Source organism: Ascaphus truei, chromosome 9, assembly GCF_040206685.1.
Source record: "Ascaphus truei isolate aAscTru1 chromosome 9, aAscTru1.hap1, whole genome shotgun sequence".
NCBI lineage: Eukaryota > Metazoa > Chordata > Amphibia > Anura > Ascaphidae > Ascaphus > Ascaphus truei.
In genome coordinates this window covers 42,151,366-42,164,425 of record NC_134491.1, presented here as the reverse complement: position 1 = coordinate 42,164,425, position 13,060 = coordinate 42,151,366, and positions in this window count along the sequence as shown.

Below are 13,060 nucleotides of genomic sequence, written 5' to 3'. Positions count from 1 at the left end.
TATTTGCCATTAGGGAAGTTCCCCAATCATCCACAGGCTTCTCCCCGTTTGAACTATTGTATGGCCGACACCCAAGGGGCTTACTGGATATAGCCAAAGAGACTTGGGAACACGAGGTTACCCCTTACAGAAGTGTAATAGAGCATGTTGCCCAGATGCAGGACCGCATTGCTGCAGTCCTACCCATAGTGAGGGAACACATGGAGAAAGCTCAAGAAGCACAGAGGAATACGTATAATAAGGGTGCTAGGGTCAGAATTTTTTTTCCAGGTGATAGGGTACTAGTTCTGGTTCCCACTGTGGAAAGTAAATTCCTTGCTAAATGGCATGGGCCATATGAGGTCTTGGAAAGAGTGGGAGAAGTAAATTATAAGGTAAGACAGCCAGGTAGGAGGAAACCTGAGCAAATTTACCATATAAACCTACTCAAGCCCTGGAAAGATAGAGAAGTCTTGTCAACCCTAGTAACCCCAGGTCCGTCAGAGAGTCAAGAAACTGACCCAGAGGTTAGCATAGCTGAAACCCTGTCCGTTCATCAGAAACAAGAGGTTCAGAATTTAGTGAGCAGAAACAAAGAAATCTTCTCTACACAGCCAGGTAGAACTAGCGTAATTGAACATGACCTAGTCTCTGAACCGGGGGTCCGAGTTAACCTTAAACCGTACCGAATCCCAGAGGCCAAAAGAGAGGCTATAAGTTTAGAGGTTAAAAAAATGCTAAAACTAGGCGTAATTGAGGAATCCCAAAGTGGGTGGAACAGCCCTATAGTCTTAGTCCCAAAGCCAGATGGTACAACAAGGTTTTGTAATGACTACCGGAAACTAAACGCGGTGTCAAAATTTGATACTTACCCTATGCCCAGGGTAGATGAACTTGTAGAGAGACTGGGCAAAGCCCGATATCTCACAACCCTAGACCTAACAAAAGGGTACTGGCAGGTTCCCCTCACAGAAAGGGCAAAAGAAAAGACAGCCTTCTCAACCCCAGACGGCCTCTTTCAGTATAGGGTGCTGCCTTTTGGCTTACATGGAGCTCCCGCCACATTCCAAAGAATGATGGATAAAATTTTAAAACCACATGCTCGGTATGCTGCTGCCTACCTGGATGATGTGGTAATCCATAGTGAAGATTGGCAATCCCACCTTCCAAAGGTCCAAGCTGTGCTCGACGCAGTTCGGTCTGCTGGACTAACTGCTAACCCCGCTAAATGCACCATTGGTCTGGAGGAGGCCAAGTATCTGGGGTATTCTATTGGCAGAGGTTTACTCAAACCCCAAACACTCAAAGTGGAGGCGATACAAGGTTGGCCAAGGCCAGTTACAAAAAAACAAGTAAGGACCTTTTTGGGGTTAATTGGGTACTATAGAAGGTTTATTCCCAATTTTGCGATTAAGGCAACCCCACTAACCGACCTCACAAAAGCAAGAGGACCACTTATGGTAAAGTGGTCCCCCGAAACCGAACAGGCCTTTAGAAGCCTGAAAGAAGCTCTCTGTGCCCAACCAGTGTTGGTCACACCTGACTTCTCCAAAGAGTTCGTAGTCCAAACCGACGCATCTGAGGTAGGGCTGGGGGCGGTACTCTCCCAGGAGTCTCAAGGTGAGGAACACCCCATCCTTTATTTAAGTAGGAAACTAAATCCCCAGGAGAAAAATTACTCCATAGTAGAGAAAGAGTGTCTCGCAATAAAGTGGGCTGTAGAGACGCTCAAATACTACCTGTTGGGGAGAAAATTCCGGTTGGTCACAGATCATGCACCCCTTACCTGGATGTGTCAAAACAGGGAAAAGAATGCTAGAGTGACCAGGTGGTTCCTAAGCCTACAACCCTTTAAATTTTCTGTGGAACACAGGTCAGGGCACAAACATGGCAATGCTGACGGGTTGTCAAGGATGCACTCCCTAATATCCATGGTCGCTCATCCCTCAGGGTCTGAGCTGGGGGGGAGGATATGTGACAGAAACCAGGGGATGGTAATAAATTCCATATATAGGGCTCCCAGGATACTGAACAGTTTCTATCCTGTCTGGCCTGGGAGTGCAGCCTTATAATACATGCACTCCATCCCACAGTTTTGGGCAAGCGCTGGAACTGAGGGATTTCTGTCACCTGTCATGCTAATTAGAAATCAGGTATGTAAGACTGATTTCCTGTTTGCTCTGGTCTCTTCTCCAGAGCCTGGAAGGCTGCTGAACACAGTGGGGAGAAGCCCCTTCCCCACACAGGTTCAATTGTTCTATTCATTTGGCTAACTCTGCAAAAGTACCTTGTTTTGTTGTTGGAAAGTGGAAAAGCCACTTCCACCCTGAGTTAGGGAAATCTAAGTTAAGTTATCGCTCAGGTGAGCAGTTTTTGTTTTGATGTGTTTTGTTGTATGCACTGTGGCAGTCTCAGTGCCTGGGACTGAATAAACCAGGCACAGCCTGTTTAAAGGAACAGTACGTGACGCCTCCTCATTTAACCTACCCCAAAAGACCGTGTTCTAACAGTCCCGGACAAGCAGCGGAGCCCCAGAGTAAGCTGTTTGTCACAATATATATATATACATACATATATGTATATATATATATATATATATCTATATATATATATGTATACATATACATATATATATATATATATATATATATATATATGTATATATATAATCACCACAATTATTAAGGGTATGGTGGGTAAAAAAAGTGACAAAAACCCTCCACAGTAAAGCATAAAGCAACTGTAAATATTACTGTATGCTCATTTGCATGTCTTAGACAGGTCTGCAACCCTGTCTTTCCAAATTATCGCCCAGCATACAGCGCTTCCACTGCAGCAAGGGATTCTGGGAAATGACATGCAAATGAGCACTCAGTGCCACCTTTTGTCTCAAGCTCGTATTACACAAGCAAATCCTCAAGCCAATGCATGCTGTATTAAACACAGCTTTTAGACAGAGGCTGGGATGAGATGCAAATATATATATATATATATATATATATATATACACTTTTCATATACAGTGTGGTGGTGACAGTGTATGCAGCCCTATACATAGAGTCCCTGTCCTGTAGAGCTTACAATCTAATTTTGGTGCCTGAGGCAAAGGGTGATAAAGTGACTTGCCGAAAGTCACAAAGCGCTGACACCGATATTTAAACCCAGCTCCCCTGATTCAGAGTCAGTGCCGGTACTGTACTCACCGAGCCACTCAATCAATCAATACATTGTGTATAATATAATATATGTGTTGTGACATACAGACAATGTACTCTGCCCCATACATAGAATTTTGCAGGCACAATGGGTCCCTGCCCCGAAGAACTAACTATCTAATGTTGGTGCCTAGACACAGGGACATAAGGTGATGTATGCAAAGACACAAGGGAGCTCACACTGGGATTTTAACTGGCTCCCCCTGCTAAATGGTTTTACCACTCAGCTACTAATTCATAGTGATGTTCAATTTATAGGCTAACCAATAATTCTATTTTCCAAACCTGCTGTAAGATTGGAGATCAATATTTCAAGACCTAGCGTGCCTGGTGTGGTTCAGATAAGCCAAGGTATATAAAAAAAACTTAATCAGGAGTAATTGCTGCTGTATTTTTTTTAATAGACTTTTTATTGGGTTTCCAAACATATTGTATTAGAAAACAAATAGACATTGCACTACAGAGAATACAATTGCTGCTCTGCTGTAACTTATTGCTGTTACACTCAGTACTGTACTTGTAGAATGCTGCCCCCTTGTGGTATTCATTCTAGGTTTGCATAAAGCAAAACGTCCATGTTCTATAATCTACTAGCTGAGAGACCCGGCGTTGCCCGGGATGTAAATGCATAATAGGTAGTATTATTTATAAATTGTGGAACAATAGGTGACTGTTTGTTGTAAAGGTTGGATAATAATATTGAAAAGAAAGATGGAAGAAAATGTAATACGATGTTGTATAAAAATGGTTTATTGTAACCACACCACAGTACAATGTATATTTTGGTGGCATAAGTGATGTAAAAATCTGAGTGGTGTGTCCTGCTAGGGTGTGAGGCGGCGGGTGGCGCGTGGGTTGTGAGTGCTGTGTGCGAGTGGGGGTCCTGCTAGGGTGTGAGGCGGCGGGTGGTGCGTGGGTTGTGAGTGCTGTCTGTGAGTGGGGGTCCTGCTAGGGTGTGAGGCGGTGGGTCAGTTATGTCGGTGCGTAGGGGCGGGAGGCAGCAGGTGTGTGTGGCGGCAGGTATGTGTCGAGTGTGGTGGGTGTCTGTTGAGTGCGTGCAGCGGCTGTGAGGCGGTGGGTGAAAGGCAGAGGCGGCCGAAGTAAGGGCGGGTGAAAGGCAGAGGCGGGGGTGGGGAGGCGGTAAAGCGGGCATGAAGGCGAAGGGCGGCGGGAAGGGGAGGAGGGGGGCAAGGGGTGGAGGAGGGGGGCAAGGGGTGGAGGAGGGGGGCAAGGGGTGGAGGAGGGGGGAAGGGGGGGGCGGAGGGAAGGTGGGGGGTGGGAGGCGGGGGGTGGGAGGCGGTGGGATGGCGGGGGGTGGGAGGCGGTGGGAAGGGGGGTGGGAGGCGGTGGGAAGGGGGGGGGAGGCGGTGGGAAGGGGGGAAGGGGGGGGGAGGCGGTGGGAAGGGGGGGAGGGAGGCGGTGGGAAGGGGGGGGGGGAGGCGGTGGGAAGGGGGGGGGGGGAGGCGGTGGGAAGGGGGGGGGAGGCGGTGGGAGGCGGTGGGAAGGGGGGGGAGGCGGTGGGAAGGGGTGGGGGGAGGCGGTGGGAAGGGGGGCTGGGAGGCGGTGGGAAGGGGGGGGAGGCGGTGGGAAGAGGGGGGGGCGGTGGGTAGGGGGGGGGCGGTGGGAAGGGGGGGAGGCGGTGGGAAGGTGGAGGGAAGGGGGGGGGAGGTGGAGGGAAGGGGGGGAGGCGGTGGGAAGGGGGGGGAGGCAGTGGGAAGGGGGGGAGGCAGTGGGAAGGGGGAGGGAGGCGGTGGGAAGGGGGGGGTGGAGGTGAAGGGGGGGGGGTGGAGGGGAGGTGAAGGGGGGGGTGGAGGGGAGGTGAAGGTGGGGGGGTGGAGGGGAGGTGAAGGGGGGGTGGTAAATGGGGAGGTGAAGGGGGGTGGAAGGGAGAAGTGGAGTGAGGGGAGGTGAAAGGGGGTGAGGGGAGGTGATGGGGGGTGAGGGGAGGTGATGGGGGGGTGAGGGGAGGTGAAGGCCGCTCACTCACCCGTCCGGCAGGTCCCACGTGGATGTGAGGCGGGAGGCAGCGTGTTGTGGCCGCTCTCCCGCTGTGTCCCGGGCGCTCGCTCGCTCCCCCGCTGACTGTAGCGGTGCCGGGGGGGGGGGGGGGGTATCGGGGAGACACTGACACGGGAGGGGGGGTGGAGGGGAGGTGAAGGCCGCTCACTCACCCATCCGGCAGGTCCCACGTGGATCTGAGGCGGGAGGCAGCGTGTTGTGGCCGCTCCCCCGCTGTGTCCCGGGCACCGCCATCTTGGGCACTCGGCGCCGCGAGGCAGCCTGCCTGGCCACTGGCTGTTCCCCCGCCGGGGAGGGGTGAGTTGTAGCGCCGGGGAGGGGGGGGGCATGTATATGTGTGGGGGGAGAGGTGGGAGATATAGAAGGGGGGGTCCCGCACGGCCGCTGACACTGGGTGGGGGGGGGGTCGCTGAAGGGGTAATAATAGTGTGTGTGTCCCGCTGACTGTAGCGGCGCCGGGGGAGAGGGGGGGGTCGGGGTGAAAGCGCGGGAGACACGGGGAGAGGAGGTGCGCGCGGGTGCTGCTAACACTGTGAGCCCCGCTAATGTATGTAACAGTGTGTGTGTGTGTGTGTGTGTGTGTGTGTGTGTGTGTGTGTGTCCCTGTGTGTGTGTGTGTGTGTCCCTGTGTGTGTGTGTGTGTCCCTGTGTGTGTCCCCCCCCCCTGTGTGTGTGTGTCCCTGTGTTCCCTGTGTGTGTGTGTATCAATGTGTGTGTGTGTGTGTGTGTCTGTGTGTGTGTGTGTCTGTGTGTGTGTGTGTCCCCCTGTGTGTGTGTGTGTGTGTGTGTGTGTGTGTGTGTGTGTGTGTCCCTGTGTGTGTGTGTGTGTGTGTGTGTGTGTGTGTGTGTGTCTGTGTGTGTGTGTCCCCCCCTGTGTGTGTGTGTGTGTCCCTGTGTGTCCTTTGGCCCGTCACTCCGCCTCAGGCCAATGAGAGGTGTGCGGGGGCGGGCGGGCCAAGGGACCAATGAGATTTCCCCTAGGGACACCGGACATCCAGGCAGGCAGGCAAACATACAGTGCTTTCACTAATATAGTATAAGATATGCTGTTTGCTGTGATGTATTCTTGGGGAAAATTCAACTCCGGAATTCAAATGAGTGGAGCAGATATCTTTCTGAACAAGGAGAAGATGGCTTCACAGCATATTGAATAGGAACATATTTAAGACAAAAGCAATGAACGTTCTATGGATTATCTGGGACAGTGACACAAATATTACTATATTACTTTTTCTTATGAAGTGCTGACAACGTACACAGAGCTTAACATGGAATTTTGCAAATAATCACGGAGTGAGCAGACTTAAGCAGACGTCAGTACAGTCAGATATAGCTTGTATTACTTGTATACTAAAACCAGCACTGTAATACATTAAAATGCGCGGGGGTGATATATAAAGCCAGCTATATATAAAGTCAGGAAGAGACCAGAAACCAGTTCAGAAATTCACACTGGCATCGTACCATCTGTTAAAGGGATTCTTACCCTGAAACTTTATGGACTGACTGTATGTATTGTTTTTGATCTGTACTTGGTGTTATATATTCCGCACACTATGTGGCAATGTACAGCAGCTCTGTTATTATTTTAATAATACATTGCAAATAATAAAAGCTATGTTTTAGCTATATCTGGTTATGCTCACCCTCATGCTATATTTATTCTGCTAGTGCTAGTGTATATGGGATTGGGTACACACAACCTTGGTCTTGCGCATCTAATAATTTTTTGGGTTGTACCGTATTTACAATTTTTGGCGTTCACTCAATTTTTTCCATTGTATTTCAGTAGCAACATGAGATAGTACATTGCCTTTCTTGCACATTTGTATACATCATGCTATATTTCAACAAACAGTGGGATCACAAGCCCTGTGTATTTTGAGGATGGATTGAGATTTTTTGGGGCCTGTATCAGACCCGGCCATCATGACTATACACTTAACCAATCCGTATCCTGGAAAGTGACCCGAGTATGAACAATGCCAAGTTCTAAATGCTTTTCAAGGACCTGTAAATACGCATGAATAGAATACTGACTCACAACCTCCATGATTCAGTCACATTATCTTCTGATGAAACAAAGGGTATTGCCGCTCTCCAAATGTACAGAATTAATATATATGTGTAGATAAGGGGTGCATACGTCTTGCTATATGTACCAGGTTCCCGTATGCACCCTTTATCTACACATATATATTAATTCTGTACATTTGGAGAGCGGCAATACCCTTTGTTTCATTATATATGCTTAGAAGAGCCTTTGCTCTTTTCTTTTTTGCCAGCTCCCCGGAAGCAGTACATGGATCAGATTTAGTATAGCGGGATATAGGGTATAAGTCATCCCCTACAATCACGTCTGCAACATATGATTTTGATATACCCACATGGCCAGTGGTCGACAAATCACCAAAAAATCTACTCGCCGAACAAAAAAATCTACTCGCCACCTAGTACCAAACGTGTGCTGCTTGGGCCAATAGGAGCTCGCCACGATGTTAAATCCACTCGCCTGGGGCGTGCAAATGTATAGGTTTGTCGAACACTGCACATGGCAGGCTTTTTGTCAACTGTACCTGACTTTGATGCGTGGCAGAACGAAGCCACCTCTGTTTTTCTCTAGACACTGATTTACCTCAGGGTAGTGCCCAAAATGATAAAGCCTGGGAGGCTGTATTGCTCAAGTGTTCTTTTGAGTTGATGACAGTACTTTTGTAACATGAGAAAACTAAGCTGACTAAAATCAATACCACTATTGACCAGCTACGTAAAGACATTGAAACGTGGAAAGGGGAAGAGGAATTTAGTGGTCTGGAGAAGAAACTCCAAACAAATATTGACAAACTTAAATGGGACATCAAGGTCAGGAAACAGAAAAAATTTGTGAGGGACTCAATAGATTTTAGGGAGGGTAACATCTTTCGCTATAAAATCAAGGCACCCAGGAAGAAATATATTCCCATACCCTCAGAGTCCTCAACAGAGTGGGAACATTCTGCAAGTGACACTGACCCAGATACCCAGAGAGAGGGACCCCCCTTTTCGGCCCCGGGTGGTAGTTTTCTCCCTAACCCTCAGGAATTTCCTTTTTTAGGGAGAGGGAGTTACACCCAACCAGGCCGCGGAAGACAAGGCGGGGGAAGGGAAGTGTCTCTAAGAGACAGAGAAGTATGGGGGTATCAACCACAGGGACCACCAAGGAGGGTTTACAGGGGACGGAGGAAAAGAAACAGATAATAAACCTATCCAAGAAAGTACTTAATACATATCATTTAGAAGTACTAGGAAAGGGATTATCATTCTCCCCTACCTGTGACTTGATTGCTTTTGATTGCATAAAGGACCTTAACTTATTTTCGAGGAAAATTCTGCTTCACAAATTTTTCCAAAGACGGAGACAAAACTCTGTACGAGGGACAGCACTTGAAAATTTGACTAATAGTGATCTAGAACATATTGACATCCTGGCGGACTTGGAAGCCGAATGTAGTAGGAACCCAGGAGAGGGTCCATTCACGAGTCTTAAAAATAAATCTACCTTCACCCCCCCATCTGAATCATGTTCAAATGTGGACGTTTTGGTTAAAATGGTAACAGCTGACATTATGAAACTATCCACTAACAATAAGAGACAGAACCTTACTTACCTACAACGTACTGCACTACATGATTTAGAACAAGACCCCCTTATAGAGATCAAACCCTCTGATAAATGGGGGAATGTAGTTGTACTAAATAAGGATGAGTATGCGGACGAATGTAAACGCTTACTATCGGATCATAAGAGCTATAGGGTACTCACAGAAGATCCTACCAATCTGTTTAGAAGCCAACTGCAGAAAATTTTGAGCGATGGCTTACATAACAAGGTTATCTCCAAACATGAACTAGATTTTATTATGGTGAAATTTCCTCGTGTCGCTACATTCTACCACTTACCAAAAATTCACAAGAAGAAACTGCCGCCTCCAGGGAGACGATTGTCTCAGGAATCGGCAATTTGACGTCCAATGCCAGTGTATATATTGATACTGACCTCCGTCCATTTGTGAACACGTTGCCATCTTTTTTAAGGGATACAAAAGACGTTTTGTTGAGACTAGAAGATGTAGTAGTGAGTCCCAATACATTACTTGTAGGATTAGATGTGGAAGGGTTGTATACCAGTATCCCCCACCCAGTTGGACTCAAAGCAGTGACGCATTTCCTTATCCAGCGTGACATGAGTTGCTATGCACAAAATGATTTTATCATTCAACTGTTAGATTTTGTGTTAACAAGGAACTACTTCCTTTTTGATCAGAAGATATACCATCAGATCCAGGGCACCGCTATGGGGACCACTTGTGCTCCCATATATGCCAATTTATATCTAGGCTGGTGGGAGGAAACGGTAGTTTTCAGCGATACCCTGGCGGAATACACAGGAAATGTTGAGTGGTGGGGCCGCTACATCGATGACATTATAATGTTATGGAGCGGCCCCAAACAACTTCTATGCCAATTTGTGAGTATACTGAATACTAACGATCACAACCTAAAACTTACGATGGAGGTGAATTAAACGAATTTGAATTTTTTTGGATCTAACTGTCTCTAAACAAGCGGATGGGAGACTAACTACTACTATATTTAGGAAGACTACAGCTACAAATAGTCTCTTACGCGCAGACAGTCACCACCTGGGCATATAATCAGGAACATACCCACCGGCCAATACCTGAGGTTGCGCAGGAACTGCTCAACCATAAAGGAGTATAAACAGCAGGCGGTGGATATGGACCTGAGATTTGCCGAACGTGGCTATTCCAAAAATTCAATCAAAAAGGCATTTAGAAGGGCAAGAGACACATCATGCACACAGCTTTTGGGCGATAGACAACAAATGGTGTCAAGTGAATAGAATGTTGGCGGTCACTGCGCGGATAGGAACTCAGCCGAAGATGAAGATAAAATCAGCTTTTATTCAAACATGGTGCTGGACATCACAAAGATTCACATCCTCTGACGCGTTTCGTTCCGTTAGGAACTTTATCAAAGAAACGCGTCAGAGGATGTGAATCTTTGTGATGTCCAGCACCATGTTTGAATAAAAGCTGATTTTATCTTCATCTACGGCTGAGTTCCTATCCGCGCAGTGACCGCCAACATTCTATTCACTTCACTACTCTACTTCTATGGCTGGGGCACGCTAAGGATCCCCTGCTCTACAGGACGTACGTCACGGTACCTCCTCCCTCTGCAGTCGCGGGGTTTGCCGGGACACGTGATGCGTCGTGGGAAACCCTCCCGGAGCAACCAGGTCGGCGACAGCGATGACATCATATTGAAGCGCAGCACCTGTGGAGCAAAGACCGGGAGTTCACCGAGGGAGCAGTGAAGACACCAGGCGGGTAAGGGCAGCAGGCATCGGTTGGTTGATTCGTGAGTACAGGAGGGGAGTTCTTAAAGGGCTTCTCATCCTGTCTCCTTACTAGCCCCTGAACAACGGGCCCCCCGCCTAGGTATTTCAAGTCTGCCTTTTCGTTCCCTCACTTATATGCTAATGAACGCTTAAAACTTCAATCGCAGTGGGATCGCTTCTCATCTACTTCATGATAACATCCAAGTGTGTTTATTAACCCATATCTAGTTACACACACTTTTAAGAGCACCGAACACTATGGGGTTCACTCCCCTTACTTTATAAACAAATGGTGTCACAAGATAATAAAATTATCAGATTTATTGGTGATTTCAATAACCAGTGGGATGGATTACGTGGCATTTTTAACAAACACTGGCACATCCTGATGAATGACTCTGATTTAAGACAGGTGCTGCAAGAGAGGCCCACCATGACCTGTAGAAGGGCGAAAAACTTAAAAGATAGATTAGTTCACAGCCATTTTACAACACAGAAACAGAGAACATGGTTAGGTGATAGGCGACCAACGGGTTCTTATCCATGTGGTCGCTGTCGAGCGTGCCCTTTCATGAAGGCTACTAAGAGTTTCCAAGACAAATTGGATACTACTGTATTTACCATCAAGGACTTTATTAATTGTCTCACAGTAGGGGTGATATATCTTATCACCTGTAGATGTGGCATGCGATATGTGGGTAAGACACATCGAGCATTGAAGGTGAGGGTCCTTGAACATCTTGGATCCATTAGGAACACCTCAGACACCCCAGTCGCACGCCACATCCACGCTGAACATATTGGTGATCCCCAGTATCTCACATTCTGTGGAATAGAACATCTACCATGGGGGCCACGTAAAGGGGACTGGGATAAGCGTCTGATGCAGCGTGAGTGCAGATGGATTTTCACGCTTCAGACGCTTTACCCAAAAGGACTTAATGAGGGGTATATCTACTCCCCCTTTTTGTGACACCCCCACCTAACCATCTCTGTTTTACTGCTAGGCGATATATGTTCCCCTTCTCGCGATCCACTCAGTCAGACCAGTAGACCTCTTAACCAGGAGAATTCTGATTAATAGTGTTATTAGGGGATCCGGGTATACAGTTGGGGTCTTATACTCCACATGACCATTTTGACTCCTAGAGGCGGTCATTTAATGTTCACACATTTCTACATCCCCACACACCTACTGGCTGACAGTCAGCCCAGTTTATCAGAATAATGAGAGGGTATTCCATATAATGTATGGATACCCAGACATTTACCCTATGCACCACCACTAGTAGGGAGCAACCTCTATCTGTACCCTGCAGGATCTTTATTAAATCCATGGCATAATGCTTTCGTTAACTATATGAGGTCAATATGATACTCATTACTGCCCCTCATATTGCAAACAGCAAGAGGGACGAATGTGATACACTTATCTTATATGTAGATTATCACTGGCACACAAAGTGTTAATTTCGGCCTAAACCGTAGCCAGGATTCATCTGCGCGATTCACCTCCCGTGGTGCTGATTGGCCTGTTCGCAAAGCCACTCCTCCGGCCGATTTACATAAAGCACCAGTGAAGTGGCTTTCTTTCTACTCCTCCTTACTTTGACAAAGCGCAGGTGCGCGAAACGATCGTCGGTGATTTTATGACGTCACATTCGTGACGTAATCAGAGAGCACGGGGCATGTGTGAGCAGCAGATGCCACGAATGCCAGGTTGTATACTGCCGAATTAGGGCTGCTGCATTGTATGAAAGTTTTTGCATTGCAGATTCGCCTTGCTGACACTTTAAATTATGCACTGATGATAGATTGTATCTTCATTAGAGGTTATAGTGTCGGGGCCTTACCTGGGGGGAGCTTGATACAGTATTTGATACTCTAAGCAAAGATCTACAGTATACCCCCTCAAAAAGGATGCAGTAATGGTGTGCCTTTATGTACCCACGGATTCTGGCAGATATATGATCTGACAACTTATGTATTGCAGCGTAAACTCCCCTAGGGAGGGACATCACGTGATAGCCTTTTATATATATAGGTTGGGCGTGTTACAAGTCCTGTTTATGACTGAGTCATTTATACACCTCACTTGGCACGAGAGATTTAGTACCTGATAAGAGGGTTTATACATAGGATTGTTATGATGCATTAACAGCAATTTATATATTTGTTAGCTGTGTTCTTACAGCAACCAATATAGGATCACATTGCTCACTCCACTACCTGTACCCACTCCGTTTCTTTTAATATTTGTATTAGTCTTTGCATAACTGTTTATTAAAAAGTATTTTAACTGTATTTCACTAAATGGTGTATTTGGTTTACCCAGGGATTGAATTCTTCCTAGCCATTTATTAGTATAGGGGAGTGCAAATAGGAATTCTTTTGGGTTATCCTTTAACCCTCTCCCGTCTTACATTATCTTCTGACTCATATT